At 40.1% G+C, this 16,732-nt stretch overlaps 1 protein-coding gene across 9 annotated transcripts in view; it reads left to right on the top strand.

Moving 5' to 3' along the window:
- sema6d (semaphorin 6D) overlaps positions 1–16,732 on the top strand; it is a 295,781-nt gene that overhangs the window by 231,772 nt on the left and 47,277 nt on the right. The window contains exon 1 of one of the 9 annotated variants that reach the window (XM_043677347.2): positions 14,673–14,784. The exons of 6 other annotated variants lie outside the window; for them this stretch is intronic. The gene's annotated coding sequence lies outside the window, so the exon portion shown is untranslated. 2 more of the 9 variants (XM_043677354.2, XM_043677357.2) reach the window with 2 other exon arrangements.

Below are 16,732 nucleotides of genomic sequence, written 5' to 3'. Positions count from 1 at the left end.
ACAGTAAGGCAGAAGAATTCATGTGGATGGATAGCAGAGGAGGTAAAAAGCATCAAAATCTTAGATTGGTAACAAAGCCGCATTTAGATTTTAGTGGCAATAGAAGTCTAACACCTTAAACTCATATAGTGCCTATGTTGTAATGGAAGCGTCCAACATGATTGAACAGGAGAATCACAAAACCTCAAGAATAAGGCGGGTGAGAGACCAACCAGGAGTATACTCAAACTCGTGGGTGGCACCGTGGCTCACAGCACCAGGGACCCAGGTTCGATTCCAGACTTGGGCGACTGTCTGTGTGGAGTTTGCACATTCTCCCTGTGTCTGCGTGGGTTTCCTCCAGGTACTCTAGTTTCCTCCCACAGTCCAAAGATGTACAGGTCAGGTGAACTGGCCATTCTAAATTGGCCATAGTGTTAGGTGCGTTAGTCAGAGGGAAATGGGTCTGGATAGGTTACTCTTCAGAGGGTTGGTGTGGACTTGTTGGGCCGAAGGACCTGTTTCCAGACTATAGGGAATCTTTCCACACTGTACGGAATCTAATCTAATCTAATCTGAATTATTGAGTATGTTTGAATTGATGAGTCCAGAGGTAATGAAGGCATGAATGAAGACTTCAGCAGATTCCAAATTACAAGGTTTAATAACATACATAATCTTTAATCCTTATCTATCTAAAGAAAGGAAACCATGTGAACAATCAACACAAATACAGAGTAAAATGTGAGTGATTTACCTAATGAAGGAGTTAGTGAGGATATGAAAGGAGATCCTGAGAAATAAAAAGTAACCTTTGAGAAAATCTGAAGAATGGCTCTCGATAAAATATTATTTTGACTCCTGATGAGCAGAATTGATGATAGAACATGGTTCTCTGTCCATTATACAAATACTCTTGCAGCACAGTACTTTTGAGCTGTACATAAGTGAAGTTACTGTTGATGGAGGTTTCAGGCAGAGTTAGATTGATTTTCTCCATCGACTATATAATAATAACACATCGAACATTTATAAATGGAAATGGCATAGAATTGATTACTTTAAGTTTTACCTTAAAGTAATGGATTTTTGCACATGAATAATTTTTTTCCTCTCCATGGGAGAATGTGGATTCTGGCAATACATATTAATTTTAACTATTAATAATATTGCATGATTACAAATTTTGGATTTCTAAATAATTCTCTGTACATTGTATTATTGATCAAATGTTTTCAGTTTGTGTTAGTTGCTTTAGGCCATCTACACAAACAAAAGCAGCTGACTGTGTTGACAAGTATATTTTTTTAAAAAACAGAATGCAGCTATTAATTTCAAATCTTATTGACATTAAATTAACACCAGACACAGAGAATTTGATGTTAAAATTATTTTTGTTGAAAAAATAATAAGGCACTTGTCTTTACCATGTTTCCGCAAGTTTTAATGTGTGTGTCCCTGTGTGCCGTATGCAAAGTTCAACTTCGAAAACAATCTTTGACCTTAACACAGTAGGCTACCAGTGCTGTGTTTGTCTAAAATGTTTGCCTTGGTTATGTTGGCAGTGGTACTAATCTATTTGAAACAAATAGTTTAACATCACCATCAAAAAGGTGGAAAGAGGAATTTGAGACAATATCAAATCCCGCAGATGTGTGATTATGTAGAACTTGAATTCCACTATCTCAACTGGATATTGATGCAATTTCAGTAACAGTGTGCAGCATTGATCCCACTCATTTTGGAAAATTAACCTTCCTTGTAATATATCACTGATAGATAAACCTGATTATTTTCAGCACTTAAGGACAGTCCATTCCTGCCAATCTAATTTTCTGGCAGTGCCTATGCTCTTTGGGATGTAAATCATAAACTATATCAGTGATTAGATGTGGAGACTACATGTAACATCTCAAAGTTTATGGGTGACAGAACACCAGATAGGAATATGAGTTGCAAGGAAGCTCCAAAGAGACCCCAAGGGAATTTGGACTGGTTGAGTGAATAGGCAATAGTGTGGCAGGCAAAATATGATGTGGATAATAGTGAGGTTATCTACTTTGTTAGGAAGAACCCTGAGAGATTGGGAAGTGATGATGTCCAAATGGGACCTAGGCGTCCTTGTACATAAGTCAATGAAGTCAAAAAGGTGGATCAAGCAATTAGGAAGGCAAATGGTGTATTGGCTTGTCACAAAAGGATTTGAGTAAAGGAGTATGCAGGTCTTGCTACAAATATATAGAACCTTGATGAGACCTCACCTGGAATATTTCGTGCAGTTTTGGTCTTCTTACCAAAGTAATGACATGCTTACAATAGCGAGAGTGCTGCAGAAATTCAACAGACTTACTCCTAGGATGCAGGACTGTTCTACGAGGAGAGATTGCAGACACTGACTTGTGACTCTACAACTGATATCTTTGAAGAATGCAAAATGTTTAAAGGAATTAACAAGTTGATGCCACTGGAAAATCTTTTGAGGTAAATGATTAGCCGTGATTGAAAATGACAGAGTAGCCTTGTGGGGCTGAAAGGCATTAGTCCGAAAGGGTTAACTTTGAAGCTTCTGTATAGCTCCACTCACAGATATGTATGGTAGCCTATGGGAGGAGCTGGTCAGTTCTAGTTGCCTGTTGTAGTTGTTCCCGTCTACCCATAACCATGTCACTTATGTTAACCTGGCATCCCTGAGGAGATGACAATATCTGTTATGAAGTCTACTACCAACCTATGCTATTCAGTCCCATAGACTAGTTTACCAGGAAGGATTAGTGGCTGCATATCTACTCAAAGGAGATGTGAGCAAAACCAGGTACTAACTGTGGTCATTTCCTGCAGCTCGAATTTTCTATGTTTCTCACACCTTTTTTTTACTTTACAGTTGTGCAGCCAAATTGGTTCTTTGTCTGCCAACTACACTTGTTGCTATAAAGCAGCCAAGACCTCCCAAAGTTCAAAGATGTGCAGGCTAGATGGTTTAGCTGTGGAAATTCAGTGTAACAGGAATAGAGTATGGATGTGTGTCCAGGTGGGAGGCTGTTCAGAGAGTTGGTGGAAACTTGATGGGTTGAATGGCCTATTTCCATACAGTAGGAATTCTAGTGAAAGCCACTGGAACCATACACCCACTAAAGTACTCACTGGCAATCGACTGAATCTCAGCTAACCAGTGATTTTCAACCATTTATTGCCCCCTACCCAGGAACACTTATTAGGTTCCTGGACCCCCCTTTCAAATAGGGATGCAACACAAACAGATAGACCGAACATAATTTATTATTGAACACCCTGTGGCTCCCTTCAAATGTGCCAGGGCCCCTAAGGCGCCAAATGGTCTCCATTGAGAATAGCTGATTTACATCATGGAGTGATCCTGCAGACTAAGGAAATAGGTTTTTGTGAAATAATTGCTCTTGAGTTTGTCCTTCGGGCTTCCATATTTTGCAGGAGAGTTCCTTCTGTATCACTTGCTGACTCAGTGTTTATGAGTGGGAGAGGAGTCTGCAGAGATCATGTTCCTGAAGCAGTATCCATAAAAGTAACAACATGCAACAGCACAGGAAAAAGACCTATCCCAGTTTAATTTCTGTCTGGTGAATGCAGTTGTATGTTTTATGAAGGCAGTCTTATTAACTTCAATGCAATGTGGACTTAAAGGATTTGTAGTTCTACATACATGAGCAGCATTAGTACATTCTTCTTGATGCTTTTTGCAAAGTCGTTACAGAGAGATGTTTCCACAGTTTACTGCTGTCTCCTCATGTAAATACAGCTGGTACACATGGAGCACAGTCAGCTTGGTGCATAGGGAGTGCAGAGCTTGGGATAAGCTAAAATGGTAGAATTATACTGGTCAGCTTCTTAAAGTCATATTTGCATTTTCTCTTGGCAACAAAGTTAGAAGTCGGCATGTTCTGAATGGCTGAGGTGAGGGAGCATATGACTGACGTTCAGAAGGTAAGTGGACCAGTCTTGGCAAAGTCCTTGAAATGATGCTGTCCAACAAAATGAATAGTTTTTTTTTTGTTATTCTCTGATGTTATATGCACCTAAAGAATTCTACTTGAACTTTTAAAAGGCCACTCAAACTAGTCTGGGAGCAAGGTATGTGGCTCATCAGAAATCCTGAGTACAAAGAAAATAACACAAGTTGTGGTATGATGAGACCAGCAGTATGGACCAGCCCAGGCATCAGTGCTCTGTTCAAACCCCTGAACCAATTATAAATTCCAACTTTCTGCTCCCGGCACCTAGTGTCTCCCTAACTACCACTGGGATTTCAATGTTGCTTTTAAGCATAGTCTTCGTCAGTTAGTTCTTGCCATATAAAGTTATGAAGCTGCTCCCAGAGGGGAGGTTGTAGCATTTGCTGAAGTGCCCTTTGTAATTATACATGCTTTCAGATTTTCTCAACATTATCGGGAAGCATTTTAACTGTGGAAACTCACTTCCTCACAAACAACTGATTACATTTCAGACAGCTAAATCCATTTGGGATGGGAGGTCCAAGACTTATTTATGTTCAACAAAACAACCATACACAAGTTAGGATGACCAAAGAAAAACTACCATGAAGATGTGTTGGGTAATACACTTTCGTTGAGAATGAATCATAAGATATTCCGGCACAGAGTTAAGCCATTCAGCTCCTGCAGTCCGTTTCTGTCCACAAGCCAACTGAAGCATAAAATGGCCTGTACTTGTCTAACTTGACCCTCTTTGAAGAGGAAGGTTATATTTACCCATTTTAAATTCCACTACCACTATGCCGTTAGTGACTGGGAGTGTCAGAGGCTGAGTGGTGACCTTACAGAGGTTGATAAAATCATGAGGGGCAGGGTTAGCTTGAATAGTCAAGGTCTTTTCCCCAGGGTAGGGGAGTCCAAAACTAGAGAGCATGGGTTTAAAGTGACAGGAGAAAGATTTAAAAGGGGCCTAAGGGGCAACATTTTCACGCAGAGGTTGGTGTGTGTATGGAATGAGCTGCCAGAGGAAATGGTGGAGGCTAGTACAATTACAACATTTTAAAAGGTATTTGCATGATTATATGAATAGTATGGGTTTAGGGGGATATGGGCCAAACGCTGGAAAATGGGACTAGATTAATTGAGGATATCTGGTTGGTATGGACGATGAAGGATCTGTACAGCTCCAAGACTCTATGACAAATGTTTGGAATATTCAGAATCTTTGATACTCTTTGCTAGCTTGCTTCGGAAAATTCAGATGTAACCCATCAAATCTCAGTTGTTTGTCGACCTTGTCTTTCAACAATATCTTTTGTATTATTTCTTGAATTACTTCATTCACTAATTGTACCATATCTATCCCTGGGGGATTCAATGTCAATGTCTATCTTCTGTACAGAAATGAACATTAAGTACTGATTTAGGATTTCTCTCACTTAGCAACTTGGGAAATAAGCGTAGGGGTAGTCTAGTTAGCTCATTGTAGCTGATCTTCTCAATGCCATTTTCCTGCACTATCCCCATATTACTGTCTCCATCTTCACTACAACTTCTTACTCTCATTATTTGCTCCTATGTTAAAATATCCACCAAGCTGCCTGTAGAAAACACTTCCACAATTTTTAAAAATCTCATATGCTTCCCAGTCATCCTGATTTCCAGTTTTATATCTTCATTCTATTTGTACAGCCTTTTTATGAAGTAAATTCTTCTGCAATAAATGCTTCTTTAATGTTTATATTTAATATGTAGCCTACACATCTAAGAATATTCTACCATATGATACTAAATCATCAATTACACTTATCAAGGTGTCTGTGCTCTCTCCCAGCTTAACAGTCTTCTTTCTGACTTATTTCATCTCCTCAGGTCATTCCGACCTGTTATGGCAATTCTTCCAATTAAAATCTGCCTTTGCCTCTGCTTGATCTCACTATGTGGTTTACCTTCTGTTGAAACCTCAGCAATACTTCACTGTGCCGAGCTTTCTTTGTACACACGTCAAAGTGAAAGGCCTGTCTCCTGCTGCTACCGGAATAAAGCAAATGTAGTGAGAAGACAACAAGGTGAATACAGTTAGGGATAGATAGATAGGTACATCGACAGACAGACACACTACCTGGCCCACATTGCAGGACCAAAGACAGGAGGGATCAAAGGGAATCAAATACAATGTATGTCATTGAACTACAAGAGACAATTGAAACAACACAAGGATGAAACAATGACAACAGGGCAGAAGGAAAGGTTAACCATGAAACTAGGTGAATGAAGCAGAATAATAAAGATTTTGTACATTTTTGAAAACATCTACAAATCACAAGAAGGAAGTGCAGAGATTGGACCCAAGCATTCTCCCGATAAGAATGAATTTTGTCAAGCCACACAGGGTCTCACTCACTAGCTGGGGAACTGGTGGGGAATGCCCATCACTGCTCTGGATGCTAGAGTTCCAGTGGGTGCTCTTCAGACATTTAAACCGTCTCTGCAACTGAGGTCCTATCCACTAAGAGCTGCTCAGGCAGGTAGCTCATCATGGTGCCAGGGGGAATAATAGCTGTTAGTGGTAGTGCACACAACAGAGGCCCAGGCCATGGTGAGTTCAAAGGGCAAAGGGGCATGAGGTGGCATGGGGATGTTGCAGAAGGGGAGGATCAGGGGCAGAGAAAGATGGTACACTGCTGCCCTACTTGTAAGTTGATCCCTCCTCAATTAGGCACCAAGTGCCTTACTACAAGCAAACCCCACTCTTCCTGGGGGGCCACTGGTAAACTTAACAGGATTCCTTAGGATGGCCTTCCAAGGGTGAAGCAAAGCTGCAGCATTTCCACTTAATGTCTGTGCTACCACCGAGTCACAGTGCACTGTGGGTAATGGGTGCATTAATGAACCTACTGATGTGCCACTGCCAAAGACCCTGGAACCCTGTAGCAGTCCCCTCTGTTCTCCAGTTTAATTGGAAGCAATTTGCCACGCCAGGAGATTGGTGCATGGCCCCTTCCATGGTTATCTGTGAGCTTGGTAGCTGTGTTTGCCCTTGCGTGGACTAAGTTAGATCCAGCCCATGGTCATAAAAGAATAAAAGGCAACCTGCCTGGAGTTGGATGCATGAAGCAATGTGTGTTGAGAAAGAATTGCAAATAGCATCCAAGCCTTACTGATTACCTTTATCCAAATGATCGTACTCCCAGGCCACAATAATTATATTTATTGTCACTCCTACAACCAGCATTCATCATTTTAAGGAGTTTTTGTTTTTGCAGCCCTCTTTGAATCTAAAATCCACGGCTCCAGAAAGCTGGAATGCATCTCCATCTTCCTAAATTGTTGTGAACACGAAGGAAATTTTGTACTGGGTCATTTATCTAAAGGACTGTGTCAGTATGTGAATTCCCTCCATATTGATGTAATGTAAATCCTGTTATACCTATCTTATTTCTAACTTATTTTTAGATGCTGTAGTAAAGCTACTACTTTTCTTTTAATCTGCTTTTGTATCCAAGATTTGTAGTGAGATGCTTGTACCTAAGATGGCACCATTAAAATAGCCATTGTAAAAACTTGTCACTGTACTCCTGTACCTGAGTACATGTGACAATAAAAGGTATTCTAATTCAGGCCCCAATCATTCCTGGGTTAGGTGTGCAGAGGTGGGAGGATTTCCAACTCCATGAACTTGACCTTTCAGAATGACTGTCTGAACTCCCCATTATTTCCTCTGGTGTTATCAACTGGTTTGAAAGTCAGGCCAGGTAACCAAAGCACTCTCATTCATATAAATACATTTCAACAGGTGTTGACAGTTCTTGACACTTCTTGACAGGTTGGAAATTATTGTTAGTTTTTGACACTTCTTGGCATGTCTTGACAGTTTGACAATTCTTGACAAGTTGAACAGTTCCAGAGTTTAATGCACCTCTTACATACAACCTTCTCCATAGTTAACAATCCCAAAGGCCTCTTGACCCTTGTCTCCAAAGGATCCCTGATCCAAACCCACAAAGGATTCCCTCCCTCCATAGAATCCATGACGTCCACCCCAAAAGACGTCCTGGGATCAACATCCTCAGAGGTATCTCAGTTCTCCACAAGGGTACCAACTATTCATAAGAAATGCATTGAGAGCACAGATGCTGTCAGCTGGCCAGATCTCCACAATCTGAGTTCTAGATACCATGGACTCCAATATCCAATTGAGTTAAGGCAGCTGATCATTTCAATAGCCCACTGCATTCGCACACATGAAAACTACAAACTGCCCCAAATCTGACCTTGTAAAAATGGGAATTGCTGAGTTCAGGGACAAGACTTAGAGTTTCCAACATGTTCTGCAATTTTTCTTGGCAATGCAAAAACTGGGCCTTCATCTCTTTTAGCAGCTCCACTATACTATTTCAAACTGAATACCAAATTTGACTTCATCTATTTTCTACTGACTTCAAGAATATAATCCTAGTAAGTAGATAAAAAAATTATACAGTATCTATTCAGTTCAACATGAGAACACAACAATCGTAGACATATGTGAATTATTGATAGCATCTGCAGAAGGGAAAAATTGATCAGACTGTCTATTGTATGCTATTAATGTAACTCATTAGGCGAGTAACTCATTAGGTGGTGACTTTAGTCACATCAAATCTACCACAGCTGCTTTTTTGTGATGTACCAGCTAAATTGATGGACTTACACATGACTGATTCTAGAATCATTTTAAGATAGTGCAAGAACCGAGATATTTTTAAATTGTTAATTCAAAACAAGCGTGCTGCTTTCATTCTGGAAAATCTGATGGTTTTGGAAGGCATAGTAAATCTTCTATTGCATTTTTTGAGGTTGTTACGCCTCACTGGTGTAGCATACTGGAAATCAAGTTGTGTTATTCCCAGGATCATCACAAAAGTTAACTATTTTATCAAAAGCATGTAAGGCACCAAATTATTGTAAAATAAACCAAGGCTAACAGAAAATACAGCATACACACACACATACACACACACAAAGATGATCTTTTTGCTCATCAGGATATTTTGTCCATATCATTCTAATGATTGGTACAGTAATTGCAAAGTCTCTTAATTACTGGTTAAAGGCCAGTTTACAGCAACTAGCGAGGGAAAATAAACTGGCTTTCTTCAGGTTTTAGATATTTAACAAGAGAGAAAGACACCCTATGTGCTCTTGAAACAGTCTGCAGGCTTCTGCAAGTATTGTTTATACCCACAACCTGTTCAACCACCCAAGAAGCCAATCAGACAGTTTGGCATCCAAAACTGGTCACAGGTCCATGCACCAATCAATAATATGTTGCCGGTCAAATCTACAGTCTCCATCCCCTGCTGCTTGGACAAAGCAGCAATGCAAACACAACTTACAATGAGTTTCAGTCACATGGTTTTTCAAAGTACAACTACTTCCACAGTCCTTGCTTTAAAACTGTTTTTTTCCATTTCATTCCATAATCAAGCATACTGCAAAATAAAAAGGTAATCTTTGTAGATCGCCACCCTTGTAAGATGAAATGCCATTTGAAAATTACTTTCATCAAAAGATATGTGATACACAAACAAGAAAATATGAGACTTGAATCCATTCATCTTTTCTTTCCCCTTATACTATCTGACATAATCTTAACATTTTTCAAATCTTTTGAACATATTCCATCATTTTATATACCATACAATGCATCTGCAATTGTTATCTTTTCCAGAAATAGTCATAGAAATGTACAGCACGGAGACATACCCTTTGGTCCAACTCATCTATACTGACCAAGTATCCTGAATTGATCTAGTCCCATTTGCCCACATTTGGCCCATATCTCTCGAAACCCTTCCTATTCATCAACCCATGCAGAGTCCTTTTAAATGATGTAATTGTAACAGCCTCTACCACTTCCGCTGAGAGCTCGTTCAATACATGCACCATCCTCTGCATGAAACAGTTGCCCTTTAGGTCCCTTTTAAATCCTTTCCTCTCACCTTAAATCTGTGCCCGCTAGTTCTGGACTGCCCCACCCCAGGGAAAAGATCTTGTTAATTTACCCGATCCATGCCCCTCATTATTTATAAACCTTAATAAGGTCAGCTTTCAGCTTCTGATGCTTCATGGAAAACAGTCCCAACCTGTTCAGCCTCTCCCTATAGCTCAAACGCTCCAACCCTAGCAACATCCTTGTAAATCTTTTCTGAACCCTTTCAAGTTTCACAATACCTTTCCTATAGTAGGGAGACCAGAATTGCATCATATATCCATAACAATATGCTTTAATCATGATCTTGAGAGTCTGATAGTATTTCTCCAAAGTTACCTGAGTTTACAGATGATATGCAGTTGATTTCAATTCTTTTATACTCTATTGTTGATGATCTCCTGGAAAATATTAGACAAAATCAGAATCCTAATCAGACTGTAAATCAATTGATAATCCATAATGAGTTAAAAACAGAGAACTTTTCCACCCTGGTTGTAATGGTCCTTAAAAGAATAGCTTCTGGGAATTGGGTTGTCATATCTGTAATTGCAGGATGTACTAATGTCCTGCTTTCATTTTCAGTAATAGTCCTATACAATCTACTCACACACAACTGAATGCTTTTAAAGCTGGTATGGAAATTGAAGATGCTGCTATGATTACATGTTGAGGTTTTATACCACGTGACACATATGATATAATTTACAGAACTGCACTCTTTTGGTCATGTTAAATACCTGTCTATCGAAGCTTGCATTTTTCATTATCCTTTATTTCCTGCCTTAGAACTTCCATGTACTATTTGGCAATATCTCCTAACAATATCTGGACAGTATCACTATTTGATGAACAACCATCCATTTTTTGACCTCAGGTCTATGAGGATATCTCCTTTTCCTCATCAGAACTGCTTCAGCCTCAGCTTCACTTAAGCTACTTGTGCTAACTCATGTAACTGTAGATCTGCTTCCAGAGCCTCACCTAACATAAACATGCTGAACACTTCTTTTGAATTATCCTCATTCCTAAATAGTGATTTGACTACCCTAACATCTTCTTGCATATTCCTGTGGTGATATAGTCTATTTAGTCATTGCTCTGGTCATTGCACATAATGTAAAAAAATAGAAATTTCCTGTGCTTCATCTGCCAACTTAGAGACCTTGGAGTGCAGGTTCATAGCTCCTTGAAAGTGGAGTCGCAGGTAGATAGGATAGTGAAGAAGTCATCTGGTATGCTTTCCTTTATTGGTCAGAGTATTGAGTACAGGAGTTGGGGGGGGGGGGGGTCATGTTGCGACTGTATAGGACATTGGTTAGGCCACTGTTGGAATATTGCGTGCAATTCTAGTCTCCTTCCAATCGGAAAGATGTTGTGAAACTTGAAAGGGTTCAGAAATGATTTACAAGGATGTTGCCAGGGTTGGAGCATTTGAGCTATAGGGAGAGGTTGAATAGGTGGGGGCTATTTTCCCTGGAACGTTGGAGGCTGAGGGGTGACCTTATAGATGTTTATAAAATCATGAGGGGCATGGATACGATAAATGACAAAGTCTTTTCCCTGAAGTAGGGGAGTCCAAAACTAGAGGGCATAGGTTTAGGGTGAGAGGGGAAAGATATAAAAGAGACCTAAGCAACATTTTCACGCAGAGGGTGGTACATGTATGAAATGAGCTGCCAGAGGAAGTAGTGGAGGCTGGTACAATTGCAACATTTAAAAGGCATCCGGATGGGTATCTGAATAGGAAGGGTTTGGAGGGATATGGGCTGGGTGCTGGTAGGTGGATCTAGATTGGGTTGGTATATCTGGTTGGCATGAATGGGTTGGACCGAAGGGTCTGTTTCCGTGCTGTACATCTCTATGACTCCATGACTCTTAACTTCTTCTGCAGGACCAGTCTTCTTTTGCCTAATACATATATCTGGCTTTTTTAAAAATAACATGACAAATGCCTCTACAGCATTTTCCTCAAATTTTGATTGGGCCTGTATAAACGTGAACAACTCCCCACAAGAGTCTGCATTTGCATTTGACGTCTCCTATTTCAACTGCATTAGTTTAAGTCAATTTTCATATTCTCTCGCATTCTCTTTCTCTTGTAATTCTAACTCCAGTCATCTCATTTCCATTTCCTGTCATTTTAATTCCATTTGCCTTTCCTGAACTTTTTTTCTGCCCTTTGGAATTCCATTTCGATTTCCTCCATCTTCATCTCCAGATCTTTCATTTTCTCCTAATGCTTAAACTGCTGAAATCATAACTCAATATTAGCTGATTCTATGTGTAACTACCCAAAGTATCTCCCTTGTATCTCTACTAAATCCAAGTATTATGCTAGTACATCAATTATTTCTTCCTTGCTTGCTCTGTCAGGCAATGCTACCACTAGTTTACCTGCCAATTCAATCAGGGAGGGTTTTGAAAGTTCACTTAAGACAATCAGGTACTATATGACACCTGTAGGAAAATAACTCTATTAGTTAAATCACTAACCCCCTTATAATCTACCCCACACACAAACATACAGAAGAAGTATTGGGGTTATGGTTGGAGGGGAATAAAACTACAGGAAATCCTTTGCCATTTTCAGAGCAATTTCTTAAATGCAATACACATCCAGGAATGTTCCTTTATCTGTGCTGTTTACTAATACTACATCCAAATTCTTGTTGTCTGTATTTCAAAATAGTCCAGATGAGCTCCCTAACTTTGTCACACCTTATTAGGGTAGTCCACTGGAAATCAAGTTCCCTTGAAGTTGTTATAAACTTAAGAATTTAATCAAAGTATTCCAAGTCTTCAATTTATCTGTCATTTAGACCCAGGCTAACAGAAACACAAGGAGAAAGTGAGGACTGCAGATGCTGGAGATCAGAGCTGAAAATGTGTTGCTGGAAAAGCGCAGCAGGTCAGGCAGCATCCAAGGAGCAGGAGAATTCTCCTGCTCCTTGGATGCTGCCTGACCTGCTGCGCTTTTCCAGCAACACATTTTCAGCAGTAACAGAAACACAAGCCAGGTTTCTGTATTAACAAAAAAATACTATTTATTACAAACAAATGGATTCTAACCATGGGAGAACAACTATGATTTATTGACAAATAACTCTACTAGTTAAATCACTAACCCCCTTATATTCTAGGACACATACAAACCTGTACAGACACAAACATACCAAAGAAGTATTGGGGTTATGGTTGGAGGGGAATAAAACTGGGGAAGCAGTTCACTATCTTTTGGCTTCTCAGGATGTTCTGTTCACCAAGTTATTTTCTCCTGCTCCTTTTCACTTCTTCTCAAGAAGTACAGGCAATTGGTACATTAACTGTAGTTACTAGTTAAAGGTCATTATAGCAACTGGTGAGGGAAAATATGTTGGTATTCTTCAGGCCTTTTACTGGAGAGAAAGATACACTCTGGTACAGCAATCCGAAGGTTTCTGCCAGTATCATGCACATCCACAAGCTGTTCAATTACCTCGGACTCAATCAGATAGTTATTGTTAGGCTAACACCCTTTGTCATCTACAACCTGTCACAACCCCGGACACCAATCAACAACCTGTTGCCAGCTGAATCTCACTTTATACCTCACACTTCCTGAGGCCAGCCCATTGGCAAACAGCCTTCTCCACTGCTTGAACAAAGCAGCAATATTAACACAACTCACGACTTTCTCGAACTTGATATTTTTTAAAGTATAAAATTCCATCCACGAAGCTTTGGTTTGAAAATCATACTGTTGTCATTTCAATCCACAAAATCAAACATACAGAAAAATAAGTTACAGTCTTTGCAAGGCTCACGTTTATGTTTACAATTTTCACGTTAACAGCTGGTGCCTTACACTTCAAGAAAGGATGGTATGCAGCACTTATCGGGCATATCGTCTTTAAATAATTAACAAAGGAAATTGTATCGGCTGAGTCCCATCATAAAAATACTTAAAATTTTATTGCAATGTGTAGCATAACAGGAAACCAGTGCAGAAGTTTTCTTGCATGCTATGGTGGCTGTTGAAATATGTGAAAACATTGCAAATCCATTTAGAAAAAAAATGATTTTGAAACCATCCATGGCTTGTGAACTGATTAAGACAAAGGCTGCTGCCAATTCTGAGAGGCTACTGCCAACTCTAATGGCTTTGAGCCTCTGTGTCAGCGAAACAAATGGGACGTAGGAAACTAGAAACCTTAGCATTGTAAGGCTGTCTCAAGCCGCGACTCTGTCCTTCAAACTAATGCAAAGTTTCACCAAACAGCTGGTCATATCTAGTTAATGGTCAGAAAAGTTCATTGAGTTTTATTTTTTAATTAAAACCGCCTCTGCTGAGCACTAAGTAATGCATGGTCGCTTAGACAAAAAAAAGATTTATTACTTGAAGCTGGAAAATGGGCTGATGCTTCAGTCAGAAGGAAACCTTATGAGTTAAGCTTGAGAAGTGACCAGCGATGCGGTTGCTGTGCTCCCTAGGAAGGTGGGGGGACGGGGGAGAATAAAATTAGGATCGTTACTCATAAAATTACACTAAGCAATGCAGAAGAGTAGCCGAAATTCAATTATGACCAGATGCAATTTGTACATGTTGACAGCAAGAATCAGTCCTGATCCTAAGTTGGTTTATAACAAAGTCCACATTTTCCTTGTGACAAACCCATTCCGGCCCCACTGAAGTACTACTCTGTTAAAGGTTTTACAACAGCCTCATTCGAGGTTGGGGCCATGAAAGGGTCACTGAGAGCTAGAGGCCCCACTGTCGGCAGCCAGGGAAAGACAGCAGACAAAAAACTTCACATCTTGAGCTTTAAAGCCAGTGCTGGAGAATGGACTAGGGGGTGGGACCCCTGGGCTGGTGCAGGCTTATTGGTAGGCAGCCTGCTGCTCTCTTGACGGATTGACTTCAGATGGATCAAATTACACCATTTGCTGTGCATTAGTTTGTTTTTACCCTTGCGTGTCTCTGACTTGCAGGAGTTGAGAGTTTGAGCGTTTGCTGTTCGGAGGGATTATTGGCAGGAAAATAACTTTTGGGAATATTTAGGTGACATATGAGGTAAGGTTTTATTGCAATGACTGTGTGACACATCTTTGTACGTAGGTTTGCAAATTAAGACCAAAAAAAATATCTTGTTTGTAGATTGCTAGACCGTCTCGGTGAATGGAGATGGGGTTGAAGTGTCCTCAGAAGCGGCTGACAAGAGAGGTGCAGAAATAGCACTTCGAAGCGCTATTTTTACTCGGGAATCGGTTGTCCTTGGGGGTTTCTGGAAAGAATACCGAGCAGATGAATCGGTGCTGCGATTGTGTATTTGCAAGATGAAACTGGAGTGTATTACAGACAAGAAATTGCACTGAATGTTGGAACATAAACCCTTGTTTGTTTTCAGAGGTACAATGTGTGTTTTTTTAAAGGGGGATGGGAAGAAACTTGAAAGGAGGGAGCTGGCTGACATTTGATCACTATTGAACTTTGATCAGAAAGCTTTCATTTGGGCCTCAGGTCTCCAGTCAGCGTTTTAGGATAGTGGGCAAGGGGCTGGGTTTTTTTTTGACAGCACAGTGCATGGTTTTCAAACTACAGCTGGATCAAAACAGCACTGCCTGACCTGTACTAGACTTGGGGAGGAGGAGACTGAAGAACTGATGAAAAGCAGTTGTGAAAGCAAACAATGGATTCTATGAACCCGAAGCTCTAGTCCAAAACGTATTGGTAAAATGAAAAACAACCCGGCATCAGTGCAGATGCTAAAATCAGTGAAGAGTGCTTACAGTTGTGAAATAAGGTAAAACTCCCGCCGGAATTGGCTACCAGTGTGCTCTTAAAACTTTCCTTTTGATAACAAGTTGAGAACTATGAAAAATGTTTACTTGGTGGATTTTTGTTGGCAATAGTGTGTGCTGTTTCCGAAGAGCCTTTTTGCACATTATTACTGTTTGGGACAAATGTTCCTTTGTTGGAAATAATCTGCTCTTCTCCAATTTTCATTTCTTGATGATGCCTGATTTTAATTGTTTCACCATTGGTGGTCATGTCTTCAGTTGCCAAGGCCCTGGGCATTGGAATTCCCTCACTAAACCTTTCCCCTTCTCTACCTTTAAAGGAAGAAAGTTAAGACACTCCTTAAAACCTCGCACTTTTATCAAGAGTTAGTCATCTGCCCTAATATTTCCCTATTGGCTCTGTGTCAGATTTTGCTTGAGAGCGCTCCTGTGAAACGCCTTGGGACGTTTGCCATATTAATGGTGCTAGGCAAACATTAAGTGTCCTGTATTCCTCCTTTAACCTTTTTAAGCGATTACGAGTCAATATCGCACGACGTGACAAAGTGAGGGTATCCTATGATAAATAGAACACGGGAACTGATTTTAAAGCCAAATTAGCCCATTGGCACAGTCAGAGGGCCGTGCTTGTCACGCATCAGCTGGTGTGCAAAACACTCACAAAAGATGAAACGGGAGATTTACATAAACTTAGTACATATTCCAAGTGCCGATGTAAAATGTTGGGGGTGCGGTCTATTTTACGATTTGACCGTTCACTTTAGTGCCTTATTGCGTGACCTCCTCATCAGAAGTGGTAGTTGGTGATTCAAAATTGGCACGCAAAGTTAACCAGTTTGTGATCAGAGTCAGTGAAAGTTTAGACTTGAAAGTTTTCAAAAACAACGTGTAAATGTTTTGCGTCATACTCTGTACTTTCAGTCAGCACAAACAGTTCACAACGAGGGTTCTGAAATGTTTATCGTTTCTCATGTTCGGGACATAATACTTTAATTTGGACTTCCTAGTGTGGAGGGTTCTGTGGGGAAAAGCA

The sequence above is a fragment of the Chiloscyllium plagiosum genome, unplaced genomic scaffold (genome assembly GCF_037043375.1).
Source record: "Chiloscyllium plagiosum isolate Xiang-an unplaced genomic scaffold, Cpla_swu_hap1 HiC_scaffold_39, whole genome shotgun sequence".
NCBI classification, from domain to species: domain Eukaryota; kingdom Metazoa; phylum Chordata; class Chondrichthyes; order Orectolobiformes; family Hemiscylliidae; genus Chiloscyllium; species Chiloscyllium plagiosum.
Note: the sequence above shows the minus strand (reverse complement) of the source record. Positions and strands in the feature narration are given on the sequence as shown.